Raw genomic sequence first — 14,952 nt, 5'->3', positions numbered from 1 at the left:
ATTGTTTATTTTTATGGCTTAAAAGGTGGGGAATTTTGTGGGTTCTTCTTGTAAATTAAAAAAAGTCTCTATTTAGACATGTAATAGTATGAAACACTTAACCGGATTCAGAAGGCATCAACTTTGGCATTTATTTGCTAGATATTGCTTTTTAGTTGTAAGAGTATCAACCAATTAAATTTTAAACAGACCACATTTCATTCAGCTCGAGAACAATTTCCAACTCGATTTTCGCAACTCTCCAAATTCGATTCCCAATCGCGTATCTATGAGACAAGTAATCGACTAACTTGTTGATATAGCTCTAGTGGCCACGCTAAAGGGTTTTATAGCTAATTCTCAATTACTATGAGCTACTAATCTTATCAGAACACGCCTCCACCATTTATTTACGTGCTAGATAAATCGCAACGACTTAGTACTATTTTCTATACTCAAGAAATAGTTCTGCCAAGGGAATATAGACTCTACTTCAATACTACTTAGGTGAAAAGTTGAGTGTATAGTTCGTCAAGAGAAAGTTCTGCCAAGGGAATATAGACTCTGTTCTAATGCAGCTAAGGTGAAAGATTGAGTGTATATTGTAGAACTAAGGTTCTACCATAGAGTTCAAAATCAGTCCAGTGAATTTTGCCGCGCTTTTATTTGTAATGTCATGAAAAAAGGTTTGTAAAAATGTATAATTTAATTCGGTTAAATACGGTGTTTTTCGTGTAAAGCAGTGTTTTTTTTTGGATTCTCGTTAAAAATAATATTGTTTTGAGCGCTTAAATACTGACTGAAAGATTTCATGGTGGGCCTATGTCGTTGAAAAACATTGAGATGTAATGTAACTAGATACGCTACGTATTCCAAAAATAATCTCAAAGCGTAGTTGACTATGAAAAATCTCACACCAAATTCTAGTTTTATAACCTATTACGGTTAATCTCTACATTTTAAGCTAAACAATTTATTTTAGACCGTCCTACATGGTTATTTCGCTCGTTTTGCTAGTTTTTGTAACGACCCAAGTCCGTGCCGCATCTAGTACATTACAACTCAATGTAAATAAAATATAAATAGTAAATTAATTCGAATAAATGTTACGTACAAAGATCAATGTCATTATGTGTTGTATTATAATGTAAATAAGATACATTTTAAATTAAAATATCACTCTCGTATTTATTTATTTGGCGATAAGTTTTGTAAATAATAGCTATTGAAAGAACTGAGTATTCGTTTTTTAAATGTAAGCGTTCGATGTGTAGTTCTTTTTTTAAATTTGTTTTTTTTTTTTTAAAGTGATCGTCTAGTCGCTGTGGAATGTTGCGTTCGTAATTTGTAAATTGACAGTTCAATATTAAAACTATTAAAAACTCTTTGCTTTTTGAACCCAATTTAGTTTGGAATAATATCTTTCATACTAAAATGTTTTCCCAAACAATTTTTTATTCGAACTGTAACTTGTAGAGTGCTTTAACTTCGCTAGCTAATTTCTGTGACGTTTTGTAATTACTACTTAAGAATTGGCATATCAAAGATAAAAATTACCGCGAAAACCGCGACCATCGACAAGTTTAATAACCATTGAGTAAACAAACAAATGCTCAGATTATTGTAAATATTTTAAGCTTAACAAGTTACTGTTTTTTAATTAATTACAATTCTAAAAACCTCAGTATTTTTAAAATATTTATTCACAGAGAGAAATCGATAATTATGTTTTGTATTATAAACTGTGTTGCCATGTTGCTTCAATGTAATTCTGTAATGTTGCTAGCGTAAATAAATAAATAATAAAAACAATGCTTAATTCTAAAATATTAATGTTATTTACTGATAGTAGTTGAATGATCTTCGTAATTGTAATATTATGATTATGCTGAGGTAAGGCGACGAAATAAAACGAGTATGCAATATTTTTTGAGTTTTTTATTTGTACCAAAAGTTGTTTTCAAAATGATCCATATTTATTATTTGTACTGAACATTAGATATTTAAATTTAAAGTTTTGATAGTCGTTACGTTATCCTACAAATCATTACATATTGAGACATAAATTATGCACATTCTTAATGCATTCAATACCCAAAATAAAATAACTTGCAATATTAACATAATCCTTTAACAACATTAACTTACAAAGTCCCTTATTACCAAAAAAACAGTAAAAATAATTAAATTACATCGGATCAGTGTCGCGTGCCACGCTATCTCGCAATCTACCCGAAATGAGGGTAGTTAAACGTTGGCACGCGTTCGCTAACACGAGTGTTGCCAGCCCACCATATCCGGCCGCATCCGGCGCTGTTTCCGGTCAGGATGCGCAGCCTGTTTACACGGGTAATATGTTTTTTAATGCTGGCAACATCCGGCTTTGCGGGGGAAAAGTGTGAAAGGTAGCGCCGTTGAAAATAAGGGGTGAGTAATATGGGGTATGTGGGCATTCTAGGTATTTCCGTATATTTTACGTATTTATAAGGGGATATATATATGTTAGTTAATGTATTAATTGTTTATTTTCAGTAATTACAAACTTAAACTACTTTACTAAATAAAAATACTATATACAACACTAAAACGAAAATACTATATACAAAACATAAAAACATTGATTAGGCGTCGAAGTATTCCTCCGCATTACTGTCCTCCGGAAACGTGCCCAGAAGACTGGCTGCATTGCCACGTTGAATGGCAATGTCCAAAGAATAAGCCAGCTCTCTGGTCACGTGAAGCGTCGACAAGCCTTTATAAGGTAGGTAAGGATTCAAGATTTGTCTACAAAAATTATAAATGGAAATGATATTTGGAATCCACAAAACAAATGGTAAAAAGTAACTTAGGTTAGGTAGGATTGTGAATAATCGACAAAATGTAGGGTAGCTGTTTGTAACTATAATATCAGGACGACCAACACCTTAGTCTGCCCGTGACCATGGATGCTGTAAAGGATCCGAAACGTCGGGATTAAATGATATTAATATAACCGCGATAAAATCCGTAAAAGTAGTGTAATTTAAATGATTAGACATTCGCGTAAGTGTCAGAAAATAAACAAGTGATTTAGGTATTTGTGAGTTAGCATAGGAAGCTAGTTTTGTTATTTTGTTACACCCTTTTTATCGTCCCACTGCTGGGCACAGGCCTTCTCTCACTCGGAGAAGGATTGAGCGTAAGTTGAGAGTTTTGATAAGTGTATAATTTTTTTTGTTAATTACTTTAATACGGCCAAAAATTTTCAATTTTTAATTTAAATTGTTTCAGACCGTAAGCCTTAAATACTATCTTATCTTCTGACAAGGTAGTTACTCACTACAAGACTATAAAAGGCTACCGTAGGACAGATATTTTTTTGCAAGTACCACGAAAGGAAGTTCCATCGAAATCAGGAGTAGGGGCTTAGCAAACATATTTTTAAAATAAGCCTATTGAAGAAAATCCCTTTAATAAAGTACTAAGAAATGGACACTGAATTCCCAAAATACGAAAAAACAAAAAGGTATAAAAAAACGAAAAATTAAACCTACAAACAATACCGACGCTACAATTTCACGTTATCAGATAATGATAAAACTTTAATTAGCCACTTAGCTCATTAACTACGAAACGAAGCCAATTATTTACAAACAAATTAATTAATAAAACAAATACGTATAAAGTAACCACTTCTGATAATTTCCACATCAATAATATCGTTATTTAATCAATCATCGGCGATAATTATTATTCATGATCGCCATTAACTGACCATTCACGGATATATCAATTTAATTAAGCGATTCGCGATATTAATTCGATTATTACCACTCGTAAAAAAGTTACAAAAGTCTGTTTCTACCCTTAAACGACACACAGTCACGAACGTCCAGCATTATCATAAACCAATTTGGATTTTATCGCTAAGTAATAGAGATTACATTGGTTTATTACGACGATTCTCTAATTACCGTTATGCATTCACAAGCTCACGCCATATTGTCATTTTGTGTTAAAAGCGACCTTAAAATTGTCGCGCTATGATACCGTTTCCAAAAGTTCGCGTGAAATTTTTAATTGTGCGATGTGTGTTTCTGGGACAGCGGAAATTGGACTTAACGTACCTTATGACATAGTTTATTTTCTGTTGAGCACGATCTACGGCTTTATTAGATCAAGTTAGTGCGTCGAGGAATCTCAATTTAATTAAAAAATGGTGGGTATTATCGTGCGATCGTTCGTGCTCGCAAGTGTCGGCACGCTCCGATTGTCGTTTGGCGCGCCGGGAATCCTCCATGTTGTTTTTATCAACTGTCACTTAATTATCGAAATTGAATTTGGAACGTGCGCCCGCCATGTTGGAGTTTTTATTAAGTGCAGCTGTTTCTTTGATTTTCATTTGCTAATGAGAATTCTTTTGTGAATTTGAATATATGAATCATTTTTGATGTTTGATTTGTTATCTAGATTTGTTTGCTGTTTTGTGTTTCCGCAATATTTGTAGTGTCAATGAACTTTAAGGAAATTAAGAGCATTTCATAGAACATCAACAGAAATATATTCTTAGTGCTTATTATTCACCTACATTAGTTCTTCACATTAGATAGCACATTGCATCATAGTTAAAAAATACCCTTTATTACACCCCCGAGTGTCATATTGTTTACATTAACCTTTTAATTGCTTTGAAAGCGTCCAAAAAACTCCAGAGTATCAATTAATAACATGTTAAGAGGTAATTTACGTGAACTGTCAGTTATTGTAACAGATAACATGACACGAGACCGTAATGGCCGACTCGATGTCACCCGACAATGTTTTAATGACGACGGAAAAATACGGAACTAAAAATAAGCTTCGAAAAATGGAACGTCAATTTAAAATGACGAAGAAACTAGCGCCGCTAATGATGGCATTGTAACTTGGTCGGATTATACATGTTTGTATTTTAAAAGTTGTAATTATTCAAATTTGGAACGGCAGATGCGTTTGAAAAAGATAATCGATTTTGGAATGCAATGCTAAGTTCATTAGGGAATTAGGGAATTGTGTTTGATGGAATTTAGACTCTTTGTCTGTAGAAATAGAGTCTCATTTGTATAAAATCAATCAGAACCATAAAGGTTTTCACAGATTGACACATTGATAAACTTCTTCAATTTGCAGAAAAGGGAATTTTGTTTTGTTTTTGCAAATCTTTAGAACGTTACATGAAAGTTTGACATTTACCTCAAATAAATGATCGTTTGATGGTTTCGAAAATACGGTAAAAGTTAATAACGCGTGAAAAACAATGATGATACTAAACAAATTAATGTTATTGTTAATTGAACATTAATTTTATAAACGTGTTGGATGCACACCATGCTTTGAAATAGGGACTAATAACTTGTTGTTTATGAAAGACACCATTTGATAGGTTGGACTTTAGGTACCAGTGTCTGTATATTAACTTTTAAAAGGTATACTAAGGTTTTTAAATATGTATTAAATTTTCATATTTTATATTTTATATAAAATACCTATACGTATAGGTACTTAAAGCTCGTAGTGCAGTGGGGTAGTTCCCTACGTCACATGATAATTATTCAGCACATCTGAATAAAATGTACCTAGTTAATGGGCTATCTACCACAGAAATAATTTTCCTTGTCACCAGTAGTATTTATATACCTAGAGTTTATACTGTATATCTACTGTATTTATCGAGGCGTCTGACCTAGTGGTCAGACGCCTCGATAAATAGACTCTGCTGATATCTCACCTGATGGTAAGCGATGATTGGTCAAAGATGGAGCACTCTCGCCAAGAAGTAACTCTTGAATTGAAGATCCCAAATTGTAGTTATCAGGAAACACAGATTGTATAAGGAATTTCATTAGCCTACCTGCACGCTGCTTACTAAACAGTCGGCTAAAATTGGTCCGAAAGGTAGTATTTTTTTTTGAGAAAATCGTGAATTATGTCCTAGTTTTTATTCGGTCTGATTCCGGCCATATACCTGATTGTACCTACTTATGTGCTAACTAATATTCATCTTCATACTCTATCTATAAGCCCAAAAAACAAACTATCGGCTGACCAAAAGTTTGTGGTTTGAAATTCGAAACAAAAAACCTTGATGATGATGAAAGCTATCACTATCAGGTATCCATAACAACTTAATACATTTGTAATCGGTAGGCGTTACACTACTAGATGTATATAAGTATATATACATTATGTGTACATAGACTGTAACGAGCGAATGTCGTGTTTCTGATGTTTATACAATCGCCGCACTTTTCACTATCGTTAAGGGTGGTATAGAGTGGATCTATGGTGTTTTAGAATAGAGCTTATGAAATGTTTGATATTTGTATACAGATATTATAAAATAGTTGATTTGGTATACAGGTACAATTGCTTATTATTATAAATACGAAAGTCACTATTCGTCCATTTGTCGCGCCTTCACTCCAGAACTATTTAGTCATTCGTGATAAAACCAGAGAACTGATTGAAATGAAATAGATACGCAGGATAGTCTAGAATCTTATTCGGGCGAAGGATGTAGTTCCATTTGAACGCGGGTGTAACCGTGGAAAATACCTAGTTTTTCTCTAACTATTCAAAACTTAATTATTTTTACATAGCTTAGCTTCTGATAAAAAAAATCCTCATAAATATATACTTTAAGAATCATCAATTTACAAACACTTCAGTAATATCTTCCCCTTAAGTAGAGCGCAGTAATTTTCACCCACTTCTAATAACACTGAGTGGTTCTACCACGATCAGCCGTTGTACATTATACTCACTTGCATGCAAGACAAGAATAAGCAACACAAGGTTATGTAAGTACTATTTATTGGCTTGAGTAATAACAAAGCAGTTACCTACATTGATTATAAACAATTATTGTAGAGTTCGTTTCGAGAATTACAGCATCATACACAGCTAGTTTCGCGAATCACAGCTTCATAAACACAGTATGAAAAGAAAGAGAGTAGGTCCAAGGTTCAAGATGAAATACATATTTTACAATAGATACCATATACCACTTTATACTTTCAGAAATTTTGTCTGTATGTATGTCCAAACTACATGAACAATTTCAACGGATTCTGGTACCTACACATAATCTAGAAAGCCTAAGAATTGAATTCATGGCATGGGAATTAATTCCTCTTAGGTCATATTTATATGTGTATCCAAAAATTAAGTACTCTATTTAAAGTACTATTTAACCCTTTATTTAGTCTGACACCAGTCTAACCAAGGGGTATCGAGTTGCCCGGGTTACTGGGTTGAGGAGGTCAGATAGGCAGTCGCTTCTTGTAAAGCACTGGTACTCAGCTGAATCCGGTTAGACTGGAAGCCGACCCCAACGTGATTGGGAAAAGGCTCGGAGGATGATGATTTAACCCCTTCCTTTAAGGATTGGGTTATCAAATAAAAGTGACAAAGAGTATTCTTAATTCGTCATGTTTTACAAAATTTACATAGCTACACACAACGCTCAAAAGGAGATAACACTGTTCTTAAAAGACGTTACATCTAAGTAATGATAATATAATAATGTTGTTTACTTTATTTACCCAACTATCCTTCATATTGACTCAAAAAACCCACCACTTAAAACCTACGCCTCCGAAACATTTTATCAACAAATTATCAACTCCTGCGCAATTTAACCCGATGCGTATAAACAAGGAACCGTTATTAACGCGCTATCTTGTGGTTAGATCTAATTCAACGAAGCAAGATAATGAATTTTTGGGGCGGCGTGTGCGCAGGGTTGAGAGCCTTAGAAAAACTGTTTTTGGTATAATTATTTCGGGTAGTTGGGTTTTAATTAGGCTTTTGAGTGGTATTATTTGATGTTGTGGGAGTATTGTTTATTTTTCGGTAGGTAAGTGGCTAAGATCTGACCTTGAAATGCGGCAAAAATAGGATCTATAAATTGTTATTCCGTAAAGATGTAGAGTTACTTAACTAACTTTGAGATCTTATTAAGTTTTGCGCATTAGTTAGATACTTATATCATGATATTCTGATATGTAATAAACTTAATAAGCAACCCGTCAAGTCATAAATTTCTTCTACATATTATTCCTCATTTTGCTCTTGTTTTAATATCAACGAAATTAAACGACCAAGTTTTTCGATGCCAATCCCAAAACAATAAATATCAAGAAAAATTCAATATAGTATCCATCACTTCGCGATAATATCGCATGCCTTTCCACCGCATTTTACTGTACTACATTACAGTATGCGCACACTGAAGACTAAACAGTCGGCCGACAGTTGCAATTTTTTATTTTTTTAACGAATATCTTGATTCTAATCAAAGTTTTCAGTCTGTCTGATACCGGCTAAATACCTGATCCTTGTAATGTGCGTACTACCATAAAGGGCTTATTACACTTGACTAAATTCAGTTGTCTAAATGATTCAGTCACTAAATTCAGTCAAATGTAATCGCATTTAGGAAGGTAGTTTTCATTAAATCATTTAGAAACCTAATTAGACAAACCTATTTAGACGACTGAATTTAGTCAAATGTAATAAGCCCTTTAATCTTCATACAGATTTATGAGCTCAAACAAACTATCGGACGACTAAAAGTTTGCAGTATGCACTCTTACTGTACTCGTATATTAACGTTAAAGACAGATTCGGCGAACACCAGATGTCCCAACCCTAACATACAAAATTTCGGCCGAATTTAATTAAACATACCGATAAAAACTACAAAGTTAAATTAAAAAACATATTTTAAAATAATTTATGGCGGATCATCATGGCACGTTTCCCAAAAAGTGCATTATTTTCGTTATAATTAATTTAAAGTTTGCATTTTAAATGAATGTTGTGAACAGTTGAATATGTTGACGTATGACGTTAATTTGATGCAATAAAATAATTAATTAATGAGTTTACGGAGTTTTGTAACTGATGCCACTGTTTGCGTGTTAATTTTAGGCAATTAGCTGTAATGATCATTGGAATATTACTCAGCCGTCGGAGAAAGAAAAATAGATCTGACAGTTTTTTTAACGACGTCAAAAATCATCAAATGACCCTTCCCGCTGTGGGTTAGCAGCGGTGAGGGAGTGTCAGACTCTTACTGACTAAAAACCGACGTGTTCCATCGTAGGCCTTTTATGTACCAGGGCCGCGGTAACTCTTTCGAACATTCCCGCAGCTCCGGCAGACCTTGGCAGATCTGACAGTCTTAGGCCTACAAGTTGCATTTCTAGGAATTAGCTTGTAAGAATAAGTAATTAAGGCCGAGTATTTGGATTAGTTTGAAGCTGCAGTTGAGGCTCCATATTCCTCAAGATGAAAAGGATTATAAAGAAGAGAGCGTCTTCTTTTTCCCACTTTCCGTGGGAAGTATTTCATATTTAGAGCCTCACACTACCGACTACAATGACGGACGATAGTTGGATGATAGCTTATTTTGAAAGTAATATTGAATGCAATCAAACTTATTAAGTCAGTCTGATATAAGCTTGATTGTTATAATTTGCGCACTACTGTTACTACCATCTTCATTGGTTTTAAGAGCCCAATTAGCGTATATTAGCGTACCTAGTAATAATAGGAGAGCGTATTTAATACTTTTGTACCTATATCATCATCCTCCGAGCCTTTTTCCCAACTATGTTGGAGTCGGCTTAATACTTTTGTGTACTCAAGTTTAATTGATTTCCTACGACTTACACTCAACAACATTTTCCACTAACCAGAGCGTTATCTAGCATCTAAAGCCTGTTATATTAATAAACCGATTAATATTCGTTACACGATGCTCCCGCTGTTTGGGCGGACGGAATATATTAGCATGTGCTTATGTGGGACAGGCGGACGGACAGATAGACGTGTAATTAGACTGTTTATATAAATTAGGCTTGCTTGTTATTTTAGGAATTAGTGAAATTACGTCTGAGAACAATGAAATGAGAAGTTGAATGATTAAAAGCAAGATTTCTGCAGTTTACGATACTATATACATGTACTTTGCGTCTTGGAACTTGGCTACAAAATGTCAAAATGTTAACAAAAAATGTAGCAAGCCGAGGTATAATGGATACTTTTACGAAGGCAAAGTTGTATGATGAGCTTTAGTTATGGTTGTATCAAAAAAATACTTAGAAATGTGTTATTTGCTGTGTGATTAAAACCTTATTAAGATTCGTTGAACAATTTGTGTTAAGACTTCACTCAATTTTTATTACAAGTTATCTGTGTGAAACACATTTAAGATTCTTTCATTTGTTAACCGTTCGTTTTAAAACCTACAAATAAAAATCCAAATCCACTGTTAACAGTATATATTTTATAACCTAACACCTGTACCTGTACCCATGTTTGCAAATAATAAATGACTTTGACTTTGACTTTGACTTTGAACAGTAGCTAACAAACACAAAATTAAAACTAAACCATTCACCAACTACAGAAATACGTAAAAAAATACGAAAACAATTAAGGGTGTGTTTCCACTAACGCGTAATTTATGTTAAAACGCGCGCCGCAGCACAAATCCAATTACGCACTCAACGCGCGATGTGAGATAAGGACTGTTGGCCAGCCGCGCTGGTTAGACCGTACCTTTATTGGTTGAATAATTGGATGTTTTACATATTAAGGCTATTTCTCTAGTTTGTAAGTCGAGTACCTATGTTAATGTCTTTGCTGGTATTTTTATGTCTTCTATGGCCTGTCTTTGGAGGCGTGTTTCGCAATTTTAATGGGTAGGACGAAGGTTAATTTTTACCAAATTGATTAATGTCCGATCAGGTAAAGAAAATAGACGTTTATCAAAAATTTAAATATCTTATATTTAGAGGTAACTAGTGTTCCTAAAAGTATTGAAATGGGTAAACATAAGGTAGTAGTTAAACCTATGCAGGGCTGGTTTAACCGCCCTTCGGGAGGATTTTGACGAATTTCTATCAAACCCTCAGAAAAATACATTAGTTTTAGACAACTGTCATCGATGAGTTGGTAATATGAGGTTTTCATCTGATTAGTTTTAAATAAGCCTACTGTCAGACATAACAGAGATATCCAAAAGTCTTAACTCCCGACTCCCGATAACCATAAAAGCTGAATACAAAAGCCAAAGCTGTTTTATCTTCAAGTTTGTCAAGCTTGCTAATACGGAAATATAAAAACTTATCGTCTGTAGATCGATGTTACAACTCGCGGTGTCAAACGCGCGACAATGAGCGGCCATCTTAAAAACATACGATTCCAATTTCAAAATGCAGCGTGTGATGTATGGCTGTAAGAAAGTACAGCTGTTTGTATTACAGAAAGAGGATTACGTTTTTTTACTACGCACTCAGATTAATTATGAAGCAGTATGTCCAGCAGTGGACTGCAATAGGCTGATGATGATGATGATGTGAAACGCTTGCTTTATCTCAAGAAGTAATCTAAGACATACATAAAATAGCCCTAGACAATGACTACGAATCAAATTTCTTAACAAGTCAAACACCAAAGAATATAAACACAAAACATTTAAACGAAAACAAATTAAAGCCTCTTTACGAATTACTGGCAACCCTCACAATAAATGAAATGTTGCCACAACAATAAATCGCGGAAAAGCTTTGTAACCGAAGTAGTATTGTTGGAAACATAATTGGCACTTTACTTTATTATAAATAATTTAATTATTCGTTAAATAGACGGACGCTTGATTGATTGTTTCATTACATTAATACGATCATTGTCAACGTCATTTATTGTGAAATATTAACAGTTTATTTCAATTTAAATGTAATCGTTTATCGTTTAAATTAAAGCCGATTGGCCATTTGTGGTGAAAGCGATTGGTGGATTACTTTAATGATTGAATCATTATATTACTAATTAGTGTTATCGTACGACGTGATTTATAACGTGGAAATAAAAAGCTTACAGTTTGGTAATCTTTGAAAGCTACTGAAACTGTCGGAAGAAGTAATTTGTGTACTAAAACATTACTTGTTTCAACAAATTTCAAACTCGCTAGGCACTTAATAAAAAAAATATGTCTCAAAAAATAAAATCCAGTAATTTCTTGCTGCTATACCCAGGAGGGGAGTGTCCAATGACACCTCGCTGTTTTGAAATAAGAACGCCGCGTTCGCAATTTGAAACTACGAATTACATGTTTAAAAAACGTAGGGAGCCGTATTTTTATTTTTTGCTTATATTTAATACCACAATACAGTGTAGTTACTCAAATGATTATTACGCTAAAATATACCTTATTGAAACGAATTAAGGCATACTTATTGTAACCAAGATGGTTAAAATATCTTTGTCGAATTACACAAAGCCGTTTATTTTTCCTTTTGTCGAGTATTAACGCGTCGATTTGGGCGTTAAGTTCCTTTTTTGAAAAATGAATAGGTAAATAGTGCTGGGTCGTGTTACAAAGCTCTTGAATCATAGATATTTAGTCGATTAACGACTTAGTAATACTATTCTAATTGCTATTACAATAAGGTCGAATTTGGAGCTTAATGATATTTAAAAATAAATTGTTACTCAAAGGCGTCATTGATTGAAATTAGAAACGAATCGTTTTATTTTTTAAAACGTATTAAAGTTTGTTTTTTGTTCGACACTTTGGTTTTTTGTGTTGTTGTTTAGAAGAATCGTGTGACAATTTCTATGCGTGAAATGGTAGCCAATAACACTTTATAAAGATTGGGTACCTGGGATTACTATGACATTTTTTGATACCCATCTTCAAGATATTTTAATATGTACAAGACCATAATATATCTTAGTATTTGTAGTAGTAGGTGAATATCTTTGACATTACTTATATGTAAAAGTCTTAATAAAGGAAAATTACTTTTCCATGCTAAACGGCTTTCTTGAGTGACTTTGGGGAAAGGTTCTGTTAGAATGTTACCATGACATGGAATGATGGTCTACTGTAGGCTTCAGTCGACCCATAGTAATTTCATAAATATTTAAAATCACTTTCAATTAAATCAAATAAATCTAAACTCATAAACACAGTTTAACTTTCTTTTGCAATAAAACTTTCAAAAAGACGTACCAAAGACAGTTCCTTACCAGAAAACGGCCTTCTTTCAAATTTCAAACAACACAAACCACAAAATATATTCAAATACACACTCACTCGAAATAATTTTACCATCACAATAGTGTTGTCCGATAGTCGATTAATAGAGACGTATAATTAGTTTAACTAAAGGACATTAGATATAGTGACATGTCAAATGTCGGGAGTCACCTTTAGTTTAATTGTTGGAACATCTGCTCAGTTTTTTTTTGTGTTTTAAGTTACGAATGAGTTTTAGTGGTGTAAGTGGCTTGGATATAAATTGTTGGTTTTAAGATAGGTGACCGCTGAATTAATGTTACCTTAATATTATTCATTATTGGAAGGTGAATGTTGTGACGTATAAGGAAGTTCAGGAGTTGGCGCTAGATAGGAGTACATGGAAGGAGTCATCTGTCAAGCAAGGCTGTAACTCTGTGGAATCTTTTAAATGAGTAACGGGGCTATTATTTAGAACCAAGGGCAAGTAAAGGAACACAGACTGAACCTCATCTAAAGTTCGGGGAGCATTTTAGTATACAAACTCATGTAGTTTATGCCTATGCTCGTGGGAACTACTCGTACTCAGATAAAATATATGTAGCCTATGTAACTCGGGAGTAGTCTAGGTCCACAACAGCGAAAGAATTTTCAAATCAGTCCAGTAGCTTTTATTTAATTACAAATAATATGTTATATCTAATAATCGATTATATTATCAATTTCTTTTTTCTAAGCAAATGCTCCAACACATATTACATTTCACTCAAACTTACCAAAAGTGCAATAAAACTTCTTCATTTCAATACAGCCTTAATGCCAGTAACATCATAACATATTTATTTAATGTGTAAGTAAATGGATGGTCGATTTTTAACAATTAATGCTCTCGGGCCGCGGACATCGGACATTAATTCTGTCGCTCCCTCGAGGAGTGCGTGCAACGTTATACTTGTGATAGTGAGGACTTGGGACTTTTTCAGGTCTAAGTTTTTTTCAAAATTTATATTTGGATACCATATTTATGACTCTATAAAAATTTTAATTTTCTATTCAACCTATTTATGTTGAAGAGGGAGTAATCGAAACATTTTTAATGGTATTGATGCATACATATTTCATGTTTATTGACTCCTAATTATTAATTCAAATTAAAACGGCACTGGATAAAAGTAGGTATTCGAGACGAAAAAACAACTCTATTTACATAATATGTAGTGTACAACAAATTCACTTTAACTAAACAGTCATAAATTCCACAATATTAACAAAACACCGAACACGGCATTATATTAAAAAAGTCCAAAAATTACCCCAAGTCCAAACTCTACAGACCCCAATGATATAATTTATCAGTTAAAACTAAATGAATAAAGCAGTTGCCAGTGGTCAAAACACTGCGTATCTAATTGTAATTTTATTTAAATGGCAACACCGGCGTGGGCGCGTGTCCTATATTAGGGGATGATATTTCAAACGACGGAGATACGCATCTTTGGTTACCCCTCGAAATGCCTGGTGATATTGTAATAAAAAAAGTTTTAGGTTTTTAGTCGATTTTTTTTTGTTGAAGAGATTAATCGACTAATGGGATTTGGTAATCGATTAGTAAGTATGGATGAGTAATTATGTAGCACCTTCTTTTATTTGAAAGTTTTTTTTACCGAGTTGTGGAATTCAAACTCTTCGAGAAAGGAGCATACTAATTTCCGAAAGTCTTTAATTTCCAAAGCAGTGACTCTCGGGTACCATCAGGCCGTCTCTACTCGTATCCCATAAAATAAAGCTGTTGTAGACACACAAATACAGACGGTCATATTATCTTCAAATAGGTATACATATTAAGGAAAATTTTGCTCAATATGAAGCTTAAGACGCCAACAGCAAACTTGTAGTTTTCTTAATATAAACATTTCCCCATA

Source organism: Helicoverpa armigera, chromosome 21 (genome assembly GCF_030705265.1).
Source record: "Helicoverpa armigera isolate CAAS_96S chromosome 21, ASM3070526v1, whole genome shotgun sequence".
NCBI classification, from domain to species: Eukaryota; Metazoa; Arthropoda; class Insecta; order Lepidoptera; family Noctuidae; genus Helicoverpa; species Helicoverpa armigera.
The sequence above is the reverse complement of the archived record's forward strand: the minus strand, read 5'-3'. Positions refer to the sequence as shown.